The sequence below is a fragment of the Molossus molossus genome, unplaced genomic scaffold (assembly GCF_014108415.1).
Source record: "Molossus molossus isolate mMolMol1 unplaced genomic scaffold, mMolMol1.p scaffold_m16_p_7, whole genome shotgun sequence".
NCBI lineage: Eukaryota > Metazoa > Chordata > Mammalia > Chiroptera > Molossidae > Molossus > Molossus molossus.
Window position 1 is genome coordinate 86,666,103 of NW_023425401.1, and position 13,331 is coordinate 86,679,433.

At 38.1% G+C, this 13,331-nt stretch overlaps 1 protein-coding gene across 1 annotated transcript in view; it reads right to left on the minus strand.

Moving 5' to 3' along the window:
- The window catches only part of SLC13A1 (solute carrier family 13 member 1), a 110,470-nt gene that overhangs the window by 88,940 nt on the left and 8,199 nt on the right, over positions 1-13,331 (minus strand). The gene's annotated exons all lie outside the window — the stretch shown is intronic.

A 13,331-nucleotide genomic window follows, 5' to 3' on the forward strand; every position in this document is an offset into this window, starting at 1 on the left:
ATAATTTTATGGCTTCTCTTTAAAAACTAAGGAATTTGGTAACATCGAGATCAGATTTTTCCATGTCAACAATTCTCCAGACTTGACAAAAGCTTACTATTTAGAGACTGATGTGTACTTTTTAGTTCTGTACAATATCACCACTCCATTTCATGCATTGTCTTATCTGCTTGGCCCTTCTGAGTATTTGAATAAAATATCTGATTAAGAAGAATGCTGCCCTCCTGCTCTGCTGGGCCAATCTTGCTTTACCATCCCAGAATCTACACTTGGATTGCTCATTTGAATTCTTTGTGTACCTGCTCTGTGGTCCATGGACCAGCAGCATCGGCATGATCTGAAAGCTGTGAGAAGTGCACAATCTCAGGCCCTTCCCCCAATGTACTGAATCAGGATCATCAAGTTCCTGAGGTGATTCTTATATAGACTAAAGGTTGAGAAGCTTACTTCCTCCTCCAGATCTTCCATTTTATCTTTAATTCTGTGCTCACATTTCAAACAGAAACGTGCTTCCAGGTGGTGTCCTTCTGCCCAAGCTGAATCCCTAGATTCACAACCTAGTTTGAAAACTTGCCCAACCTTTAATGTGCGGTTCAAACTTATACCTTGTCTGGGGAACATTTCATATTTTTGTGTTAGGAGTCCCTGGCTAAGGTCCCATATCTGCATTGTTCTTAATAGCCACCTTCCAGGAATTTATGGGAACTGCCTCATTTTTCCATATCTTAAAGAAGCTCAAAGTCTAGGAAAGGAAGATAACAGAATTATCCCCTTCTGAGGGGAGGCTGGCCATCTGTCCCAGTTTTCTCAGGATAGTGATAGTTTATCCAGTTGTACAGGTGTTTCTTCTGATTAGCAACCCAGGCTTGGCGTCATGGGCAAGAAAGTATTCTTTCCCATCAACATTCCTTAGATATTCAACAGCAAACAATTAATCCAGGCACAATGTCAAGTACTTTCTCTTAAGAATCTTATATTAAAATATATAGGTTTATTTGGGATTTTTAAATCAAAGATCTATGCATAGTCTTGTTAAAAAGAATAAACAAAAGATAGAGGAAAACATTTTAATGTTTCCTGTTATTTACATCTATAAAACTAATATGGGGGGATTAAATTTTGGTGAACAGTTTCTTCTGATGAAGAGGAAAATTCAGAAATTGTCTAATTGTGCTGAAACTCACAAGACATCCTACATATTTCATTCATAGAACCAGCTCTGAGTTATAGAAAAAAGTTGCTGTATTTTCTCATTGGAAATTCTTAGTGTCCCAAGATCTCAAGTTATACTATGTTTGTCTCCCATTGATCTCTTTCAATCTTTTCTTTTCCTCTCTTTCTCATCCTTCTTAGCAAGTCCACTATTCTTAAATCAGGACCACACCACCAGTGCCACCACTATACACCACACCACCAACACCACTACTGCTACCACAGGTCAACAAGGGTAAATCAATAAAAGAAGGCCAATTGTCAAGTACGTTGGACTGTGGGTGAACTGTTTTCCTTCTCAAGTCTGCTCAAAGTCGAGAGTACATCTGATATCTTTATTTAAATTAACTCTGCAACCATAACAACTAAAAATGTGAATCAAATTCTTTTCTAAAAATAGCAAAGCATTTAAGTATTATGAATTCTTGAACTGAATGGCAGCAACACAAATAATATTTACTTTTGCTTATTGTAAAGGAAAATATAGAAAGAAGATTTAAGATTATGACTAAGGCTGATCTTACAAAAAGATTTTTTAAATCATGATTCCTTTTCAGAATACTACATGAAGCAATAGGGGTTGGCAGTGGGTGGAGGGTGTAAGTCCAGAAAACTTCCTCATAATTCTGTTCAAAAACCTATATGCCCCCTAACACTTCAAAAGTTACATTCAGAAGTTCAGCAAACACACCATATCCAGAGGCAGTTGTGCAGAATACAAATGTTATAAATGTCATTACACAGTATGAGGTATAATGTCACTTAACAAGGGTTTCCTGTTCTGTATGTGTACACTGTACCTCTCAGAGTCATTTAGGGACATATCCACTTTTCCTATTGTAAACCAGAGAGATGAAGCTACGCAGACCGATAACCAATATGGATAAAAATTCCTGTTCCTGACATAAAACCTTTTTGAAGTATTAAAAGCTGCCTAACCATATATCTTTTAAAAGAGTTTTCAAATTGATAAAATTTAAACAAGCAGAGAAAGACAAACATCACATGATCTCACTTATTTGTGGAATATAATGAACATAACAGTCTGAGGAATTGGGTAGACCCAGAGATGTGGAAGTAGGGTACAGACTGACAACCCTCAGAAGAGGGGATTGTGGGGGGGGGGATAAACCTCAGAACTTATATTCATGTACATATAACCAATGGACATGGACAACAAAGCCAGGGAGGGGATGGAGAGGAAGGTGTCAATAAGGAAAAAAAGGAGAAACATCTGTAACAAAAATAAGTTAATAAAAAATTTTAAAAAAAACATGGAAAATAATAAACAAACACACACTTGATCATATTATTAAAATTTTGACATTTTGCCACATTTGCTTGAGTTTCAAGAAATCAGTAAAACATTCCAAATACACCTCAAGATTTATATATATCACTCCTTCATTTCCTTCTCTTCTGTCAACCCTGAAAGTCAACCACAATTTAGAATGTGTTCTATATCTTTCTATCTATTTTTTGTGATTTTACTACATGTAAACATTAATACATTAATAAACATGTGGTTTTAAAATTAGATAAGCTTGAACTTCTGGTCAAGATGGCGGGTAGGTAAACGCGGTATCGCGTCCTCCCACAACCACATCAAAGTTACAACTAAACTACAGAACAACCATCATTCAAAACCGCCTGAAATCAAGCTGAATGGCAGTCCGACAACTACGGAATTAAAGCAGCAGCCACATCCAGACTGGTAGGAGGGGCGGAGGCGAGAGGGGCAGCGAGGAGACGGGCTGGTCCCACACCCACGTGTGGCGGATAAAAATCAGGAGGACACCTCGGCTGGGAAGGTCCTTCCTGAGGACTGAGGGGTCCCTGTCCCACACCAGGTGCCCCACTCAGGGTTCCAGTGCCAGGAAGAGAAGTCCCCATAACTTCTGGCTGGAAAAACCAGCACAAACTGAGGCTCAGGGAAGCTGAAGCAACAGGAACCCCAGGCAGCTCCCTAAAGGGCCCGCGCACGGACTTATCGGACTCTCTCCCTCTGAGCTCGGAGGGGAAGCAGCTCGAGGGGCACCAAAGGCATACAGGGAAGAACTGAGCTGTTTGGCACTGGAGCGAGGGCTGGAGAGGGGGCTTTCTCCAGGACAAACTGCTGTCAGAGGCCTTTGTTCCTTTGGTGAGCCCTTCCCTGGGGCGGCAGACAGAAGCCATATCTGGGACTCCAGCAACCTGGCTCACACTGGTAACCCCGCCCTGGTGACTCCCTGAGACCCCGCCCTGCCCCACCCAACTTTCAGGCCCACCCAAGCTGTTGCCACTTAACTGTACGACTGGCCTGTCTTGGATCCTGCTTCAGATTTTTCTTAATTCTTTCAAACGAGCAGCATCTGGTCTCAGCAAGCCCCATACCGCTCGTTAAGTAATACACAGAAACAAACACAGGGAGGCAGCCAAAATGAGGAGACAAAGAAACAGGTCACAAATGAAAGAACAGAACAAAACCCCAAGAAAAGAACTAAGTGAAATGGAGATAAGCAACCTAACAGATGCTGAGTTCAAAATACTGCTTATAGGGATGCTCAATGAACACAGTGAGAACCTCAGTGCACTTAGTGAGGGCCTCAAGAGCATAAAAAAGGACTAGTCAGAAATGATGAATGCACAGTCAGAATTGAAGGAGGCATTAACTGAAATAAAGAATAATTTACACAGATTCAATAGCAGAGTACGTAAATCCAAGAAGCAAACCATCGATTTGGAAAATAAGGAAGCAAAAAACGCCCAATCAGAACTGCAAAAAGAAAAAAGAATCCAAAAAAATGAGGATAATGTAAGGAGCCTCTGGAACAACTTCAAGCGTGCCAACATTCGCATGTTGGGGGTGCCAGAAGGAGAAGAGAGAGAACAAGAAATCGAAAACCTGTTTGAAACAGTAATGGCAGAAAACTTCCCTAACTTGGTGAAAGAAACAGACATACAAGTCCAGGAAGCACAGAGAGTCCCAAACAAGGTGAAGCCCAAGGGGCCCACACCAAGACACATCATCATCAAAATGCAAAAGGTTCAAGACAAAGAGAGAATCTTAAAAGCAGCAAGAGAAAGGCAGCTAGTCACCCACAAAGGAGTTCCCATAAGGCTGTCAGCTGATTTCTCAAAAGAAACTTTGCAGGCCAGAAGGGAGTGGCAAGAAATATTCAGAGTGATGAAAAACAAGAACCTACAACCAAGATTACTCTATCCTGCAAAGCTGTCATTTAGAATCAATGGCCATATAAAGAGTTTCCCAGATAAAAACAAGTTGAAGGAGTTCATCACCACCAAACTGTTATTATATGAAATGATGAAAGGTCTTTTTGAAGAAAAAGATAAAATATACAAAAAAACAAAATGGCAATGAATACATATATATCAACAATGGAATCTACAAACAAAATGAACAGGTAGAACAGAAACATTCTCATAGATACAGAGAACATTTTGTTGGTTGCCAGATGGGAGGGGGGTTGGGGGAATGGGTGAAAAAGGTGAAGGGATTAAGAAGTACAAACTCATTGGTAGACTGACAAATCTCAAAGGGAAAGGGGTTGGGGGGGTGGGAAGAAATAAACCAAAGAACTTATATGCATAACCAATGGACACAGACAATAGTGTGGGAAAAGGCGGGAGGGGCGCGGGAGTGGAAAGGAGGGGGTCAATGGGGGAAAAATGAGGAACATCTGTAATACATTCTATATTCAACAATAAAGATTTTTCAAAAAATTAAATAAGCTTTACTGTATATATTTTTTTTCCAACTTGCTTTAAAACTCAATATTTTATGTATTTCAAATTTATGTTTATACATGTAGATCTGTTAATTCATTTTAAATGTATATAGTATTTCTTTTTATGCATATATTATAATTCATTTGTCTAATTTTCTACTGATGGCTGTTTGGGGCTCTTGCCTCCAAATTTTTACTATTGTAAGGCTATAAACCCCTTTGTACCAAGCTCCATGTGGATAAGAAAAGAGATTTTCTAAGTTGGAGTATCAAAGTAGTAGCAAAATCTTGGTGGAAGGTGGCATTTGAACTTAAGTGTTTACTTTCTGTTATGTTTTGTGTTTTTACTATCTTGCATGAGAATTTTTCTGGCATTATATATTCTAGTATTATTTTTTAATGTTTACATTTTTTCTTTTCAAGTGTAGTGTCTTAATTTATTTGTATAGAAAGCTGATACCTCCGTGTCCCCACAAATGGGTAGGCATAATGCCCTGGCTCTTTATTTTGTTGGAAGGTCCATTTTTAGGTGAATTCCAGTATTCTTTCTCAGTTACTGAGTATGTTTTCAAGTATACTCAGTTTAAAGTGTACAGTTTATTTCATTTGTTGAGTATTTTTATTTTATTTTAGAGACTACATTTTTTATTGCCAGAATTTCTAACTACTCTTTTCTTATATTCACCTGTTCTTGTTTCATGTTTCTCTAAAAAAAAAAAACAGCTTTAATGAGGTATAATTGATATAGAAAAAAAACTGCATATGCTTAATTTACTGAGTTTTAAACATATGTATCTGTGTAACTACCACTACCATCAAGGTAATAAACATATCTGTCACATCCGAAAGTTTCCTCTGCTCCATGTACTTTTTTTGAATTTTATTTTGGTTTTGTTTGTGGGAAGAATACTTAACAAGAATTTCTTAACAAGATTTTTAAGTTCACAATACAGTATTGTTAACTCTAGACAATATAATATGCAGATCTCTAAAACTTACTCATCTTACATAACTGAAGCTTTGTACCTATTGAACATATCTCTATTTCTCTCCATCCAGCCCCTTGCAACCATCATTCTACTCTCTACTTCCATAAGTTTGACTATTTTAGATACCTCGTTAAAGTGGAATCACATAATATTGTTCCTTCTGCAACTGGCTTATTTCTCTTAGTATAACGTCCTCCAGATTTATCTATGCTATTGCATATGGCAGGATCTTCTTCTATTTTTTTTTTTTTTAATCCTTCTGGGAAGATATGTTTATTGATTTGAGAGAGAGCAAAACATCGACGTGAGAGAGAAACATTGATGATTGCCTCCCACATACCCTCCCACCAGTGATAGAACCCACAACCTAGGTATGTGCCCTTACTGGGAATCAAGCCTGCAACATTTTTGGTGTACAGGATGATGCTCCAAGCAAAGCTTCTTTTTTTTTTTTTTTAAAGCTGATTTATATTATATATCTTACATTTTTTTATCCAGTCATCCATTGGTATTCCTTTAGTTGTTATTTTAGATATTGTTGATAATGCTGCAATAAATATAGAAATACAAATATTTCTTCAAGATACTTATTTCATTTTTTTGTATATACACCCATAAGTGAGATTGCTGCATCATAAGGTTGTTCTATTTTCAGTGTTTTGATGAACCTCCATACTGTTTTCCATATATGACTGCACCATTTTACATTCCCATGAATAGTATACAAGCGTTCTAATTTGTCTGCATCATAGCCAAGATAATCTTTATTCTTAATGAAAGCCATCCTAATAAGTGTGAGGTGTTATTTTATTATGGCTTTGATTCACATTCCCCTGATGAAATCGGGACATGTGATGCCTCAAGCTTTCTTCTTTTTGCTCAAATTGCTTTGGTCATTTAGGGTCTTCTGTGATGACATATTAATTTTGGAATTGTTTTATCTATTTCTGTAAAAAATGCCATTGGCATTTTGATAGGGATAGCACTGAATCTGTAGATTTCTTTGGTTACTTAGTATGGACACTTTAACAATATTAAGTCCTCTAATTTATGAACCTGGGATAGCTTTCTTTTCATTTATGCCTCCTTTGATTTCTTTCATCAATGGTTTATAGCTTTCAGTGCAGAAGGTAAAATTCCTTGGTTAAGTTTATTCCTAAGTATTTTATTTTATTTTATTATGTTATTATAAATGGGATTGTTTTCTGATACTCACTTGTTAGGGTATAGAAACACCACTGATTTTTTTTTTTAGTTTTAATTAATTTATTTTTGTTACAGATGTTTCTCCTTTCCCTCCCCCAGGCAACCTCCTCCTCATACCCTATCCCCACCAACCAAGCATTGTTGTCTATGTCCATTGGTTATGCATACATGCATATAAATTCTTTGGTTTATCTCATCCTTCCCCCTCAATCCCCCCACAACTGATTTTTGATGTTGATTTTGTAATCCTGCAACTGTACTGAATTGGTTTACTAGTTCTAACAATGTTTTTTTTCTGTGGAGTATTTAGAGTTTTCTACATATAAGTTCATGTTGTCTGCACATAGATAATTTTACCTCTTTCTTTCCCATTTGACGTGCTTCTTCTTCTTCTTCTTCTTTTTTTTTTTTTTTTTTTTTTTTTTTGCCTAATTACTCTGGCTAACACTTGCAATACCATCTTTAACAGAAATGGTGAAAGAGTGGGTATCCTTTTCCCTTCATGACCTTAAGGGAAAAGCTTTTAGTTTTTCACCACTGAGTGTGATGTTAGCTGTGGGCTTGTCATATATGCCATGTATTATGTTCAGGTTCACTCCTTCTATACCGAATTCATTGAGTTTTTATCATGAAAAGATGTTGAATTGTTGTCAAATGATTTGTCTGCATCTATTAAGAAAATCATGTGATTTTTAAAAAATCCTTTACTTGTGTATATTAAATCATCCGTACATTCTCAGGATTATGTGGTATAATCCTTTAACTGTTCTAATAAATTCAATTTGCTACTATTTTGTTGAGGAATTTTACATGTATGTTCATCAGACATACAGACCTATAATTTTCTTTATTTTAGTGTCTGTCTTTCTTTGTCTGGATTTGGTATTAGGGTGATGCTAGCCTCATAAAATCAGTTTGGAAGTGGTCCTCCTCTTCATTTTTTAGAAGAGTTTGAAAAGAATTGGCATTAATTCTTCTTTAAATATTTGGTAAAATTCACCAGGGAAGCCATCTGTCCTGTTTTGTTGTTGTTGTGCTTTGCAGGTTTTGGATTAGTGATTCAAATTCCTTAGCTGTTATTGGTCTGTTCAGGTTTTCTATTTCTTTATGATTTAATCTTGATTGGTTGTATGTTTCTAGGAATTTATCCATCTATTCTATGTTAACCATTTTGTTGGTGTGTGATTGATTTATCTGTACTTCAAAAAATACTTTATTAGTTTTGTGGATTTTTTTTCCCTTTTCTCACCTGCCCATTTCCCTATTATTCTTGTTTCATTTGGAGTGTTTTCATCTCTGTGTTGATTTCCTTCTCAGTCTTTCTTAATTATCTCATTGTAATTTGAGATTTAATTTTCAGACTTATCCTGGGTGGCAGTTGTCTGTGTGTGTGTGAGTGTGTGTGTGTGTGTGTGTGTGTGTGTGTGTTTTCTTTCTGCACCCATTATTCTTCATCTACAAGTTTACAATAGCTTCTGGCCAGTCCCTAGGTCACAGTCCAGAATTCATCTGCCTTATCAAGAATCCATCTTGCCTTAATCCATCCTGAGGTCCTGTCCTGCCAGGACAATGCAAAACCACTCTCCAGTTCTTGGTTTGTGACAATGAACCTGACCCAAAAATGGTATGGGAGCACTTGAGACCACAGTTCTCAACTTCACTCTACTTGTTTGCTTTTCTGACCCATTCTGCTCTACAGAAATATTGATTTGCTTTGTATTTAGAGTTCTTTAGCATAGGAACCTCTTTTCTTTGCCTTGTTCTCTTTTCTATTTTATCTCCTACTTGTCTGGCACCAGATATCTTGACCTCACTCCACTGGGTAAATGTCTCTATATTTTTCCTGGAGCTCACATCTTTCTTGCCAATAAACTAGAATTGGAACTAAATTTTTTACCTGGATAGGCTAATCTTCCATAGTTGACAGTTTCCTACTTTCCCAGACCCCATTTAACTATACCATAGTCATATCTCGTCTTAAGCACCTCCACTACACTTGCCTCACAGGTGGAAAAGGCAAATGAAGCTATGACTAGGCAATCTGGATATCAGCTGCCTCACCCCACCCCACCCAGTTCTGACTGTCAAATTGTCTTGGCTGGTTATACTTAAAAATCATGTTGGTGCTATTTTAAATTATAGCTCCAGATGAAATTGAAATATGTATTAGACTTTAAAATATGGATTTCTTTCACTTTTCTCTATTTTTAATGACATACTGACTGATATTAGGTAGTGATTTGGCTGATGAATCAGTATGTATGTCGTTATGATCTCTCAGCATAGCTTGAACAAAGTAGGAACAATCACAGACCTCACTCACTGCAACTGATTTTCTAAAGGGAACAGAAAGCAATTAAGAAAGGAGAAAAATCATTCATTCTAAATCTGCATGCTACAAGTAAAAATCACTCTTATTAAGTGACAGAGATTGTAAAGACTTTGCGTGGTTCATGATACACCCACCACTAATGCTGCAATGATTTCTCAAAACCTAGTCCATGTACACCACAAAGCTTGAAATGACTCGAAATATCCTCATCTTGGAAGATGAAGAGGAAGAAGGAACTAAACTACAAAGTCAATAAAAATTAACTAATATTTCTTTTAGCCCAAATGGAAATCAGGAAAGGCAACTGATGGCTGCATTATGCCAATTACTGGGAAAGTTTTAGCTCCTTCTTTTTTTTTTTTGCATTTATCTTCAGATAGAGCAGGAGGGAGAGAGGGAGGAAGAAAAAGAGAGAGAAACATGGACGTGAGAGAGACACATCGAGTGGTTGCCACCCACCCAACCCCAACCAGGGCCGGGGACAAACTGCAACCAAGGTACGTGCCCTTAGCGGGAACCGAACCGGGGTCTCTCAGGACCGCAGGCCGAAGCTCTAACGCTGAGCCAAACCGGCCGGGGCGTTCCTTCTTTTAATTTACTCTCCCCAACTAATTAGCAATGGAGATGTACCATCTTTACTCCCCAGGCACACGGTGGAACGAACATAGCCATAGAGATCATTTAGTTCTCCAACCTGACTATGCATTAGAGTCTCATCAAAATGCTGTGCATGGATTAACTGCTTCAGAAATTTGAGGAGTCTGTTAAGCGAGCAGCATCCTGCACTTCATACCTAGAGGTTGTGATTTTAAGCAAGTGCCTCAGGTAAACTTGGGGCAGCTGATCCACACAGATAATATTTAAAACTCTTTTAAGAGTCCTGTTCAGTAGACGAATGGATCAAAAAGCACTGGTACATATACACAATGGAGTACTACGCAGCGGTAAGAAAGAAAGATCTCTTATCCTTTGAGACTACATGGAGGGACCTTGAAAGTATCATCCTAAGTGAAACAAGCCAAACAGAGAAAGACAAATTTCATATGATCTCACTTATTTGTGGAATATAATGAACATAACAGTTTGAGGAATGGGGTAGTCCCAGAGACGCGGAAGCAGGGTACAGACTGACAATCCCCTAAGGAGTGGGGAGGTGGGGGAGGGATGAACCACATAACTTATAGCATGTATGCATGAACAGTGGACATGGACAACAATCTGGGGAAGGGGCAGGGAGAGGAGGGGAAGGGGGAGGGGGAAATCAGTGGGGGAAAAAAGGAGAATCATCTGTAACAAAAATTAAGCAATAAAGCCCTGGCCGGTTTGGCTCAGCGGTTAGAGCGTCGACCTGCGGTCCGGAGAGACCCGGGTTCAGTTCCCGTTAAGGGCGCGTACCTCGGTTGCAGTTTGTCCCCAGCCCTGGTCGCTTGTGCGGGTGGCAGCCACTCGATGTGTCCCTTCACGTCGATGTTTATCTCTCTCTCTCTGTTCCTCTCTCTCCCTCCCACTCTACCTGAACAAAAAATGGAAAAATGTCCTCGGGTGAGGATAAAAATAAATAAATAAATAAATAAATAAATAAATAAATAAATAATAATTAATCAATAAAAAATAAATTAAAAAAAAAAAAAAGAGTCCTGTTCATTTTACTCATGAGGAAATGTGCCGGGGTAGCACCACAGAATCACTTGGGGACTTACTTGGAATATGCTAGATCAGTCAAGACAGTTGAAGCTATGCTGTGCAAAATTCCCGAAATCTCAAAAGTTTAAACAAAGTTTATTTCTTGCTTACACTATTGGTCAGCCATGAGTCATGATTGCTTTGCATCTCAATATACACTTTGTAATTGCAAAGGCAGGGACAATGGAGTAAGGCAAACCATGCACAAGTTTTTAAAGGTTGGATATAAATACCATTAAAGAAGCAATGTCATCAATGGCATTGGGAGTCAGAAAGACTTGTGCTTAAATACTCCAGCTCCCTTTATAGACTGTGTGACTTTGGGCAAATTTCTCAACTTCTTTGAGTCTCTGCTCATCTGTAAAATGGGGATGATAATATCAACTATTTCTAATTGTTGTTATGAGGCTGATAGTGGACATTCACATTTGTTATTGTTACCAAACTAAGTATAAAAATGTATTACAGAAGGAGAAGAATAGCCTGTATAAGAGACGCTCTCCAGTTATACCAACATTCTTGTCTGTCCTTTAGTAACTATTTTTGCTCTATTTGAAGTTCCCTTCCTTTATTGTCTTCTCTCTCCTGCAATCTATCCTGTCTACAGGATCTGGCTTTATTCTCCACATCCTTCTGTAGTGAAAGATCATCAATTCATGTGTTCAACAGAGTTATCCACTATGTACTACGTGACAGGCATTATATTTGGTGCTGGAGGAAACAAATAATATGTTCCGTGTTCTTTAGGTATTTACAGTCTAGATGGGAAGCAAGGATAAAACAAAATGGAATATGTCCTCTAAAGGAGGCCAATGTACCCACGATGCAAAGAGAACATGGAGGATGACACTCAGTTTGTACACCAGCCTGAGCTGCCTTTCCCAAGAACAAGGCAAGAGGACACAGCATGTGCAAAGATAGAGACACTAATCATAGATATTCAAGGGACTGCAAATAGGGGCATATTGTAGTGTGGATAATGTGAATGGGGGAGATAGGTATTGGGGCTTTGGGGAGGGTACTTAGGACAAATAAATGGCAAAATCTTAAAGATCCATCATTGTATATATGTTTGGTTTAAATATTTTCCTCCTGTTTGCAAAAGGGAGAAATCCCGAAGAAATGTGACGAGGGGTACAATAGGACCAGGTTGGCATTTTGAAAGTAGTGCTCCGGCTGGAGACTTTAGAGGAAGAGTGAAAACAGTCTATGCAGGAAAGAAATGCAGTCGGCCTCAAGAAAGGAGTGCCAGCTGGAATGGACTGGGGCAGCAGATTTGGGGGGTGCGTATAAGAGATACAGCAACACGGACTGAGTGATGGGAGCTCAGGCACATCTGAAGCATCTGAGAGGACATGCAGGTCTCAGGCCAAAAAATGGGTGAAGTGTAGCAGATTCTCTGAGACAAAGAAGAGAGGGGCAGCAGGTCAAGGGCAAGTGGGACCGTTAGAGGTGTATCCACCTGTTATACAGATCTATAGCACAAATGATTCGTATTTATACACAACCTTATGTGTGATCAATGTTTGCCAGAGTATATATTGGCTTTTCAGCAGCTGTAGACTACCTGAAAGCATTAATATTCATTTCAACTTCTGCTGAGATCCCACAGCTCACTTAGCACAACACTTAGAAAGTTCTCATAGAATGTTCATGAGATAAAAATATATCAAATTTGGATTTTCTGGTTTTGTTCATCTGCTACATTACTGTTCGCATGAGTTCTTGTTCCTCTTTTTTTTTGCCCTCCACCTTTGATGCTCTCTGTGTCTTACATAGTCACTTTCTTAGAGTTTAGAGCAGTTATCTCGTTATCTTACATCTGTACAATATTTTTAAACATTTAAAATAATATCAATTGTTCCTATTAACCTATTTTATTGTTTTATTTGGTCCTTTAAAAGTTCTTTATGTTTTCTTGGAATCTGTCTCTTCCCTCTTCTTCCACTTGCAAGTTTTTAAATCCTTTCCCACCCATTTTCATTTTCTATGTCAGACTTCTAAGCAGGTCCTGTATCCCTTTAACGTTTACAGTTCTTTACAAGCACTCTGTTTCTCCCATCTGTTTATTTAGATTCAGCACCATAAGTCTCTCATTATGTATTTTCTTTTATTTATTTTAATTTCTATGCTAACTTTGAAATTCACAATGTATAAAATGAATATTTTGTGAAGAAAACA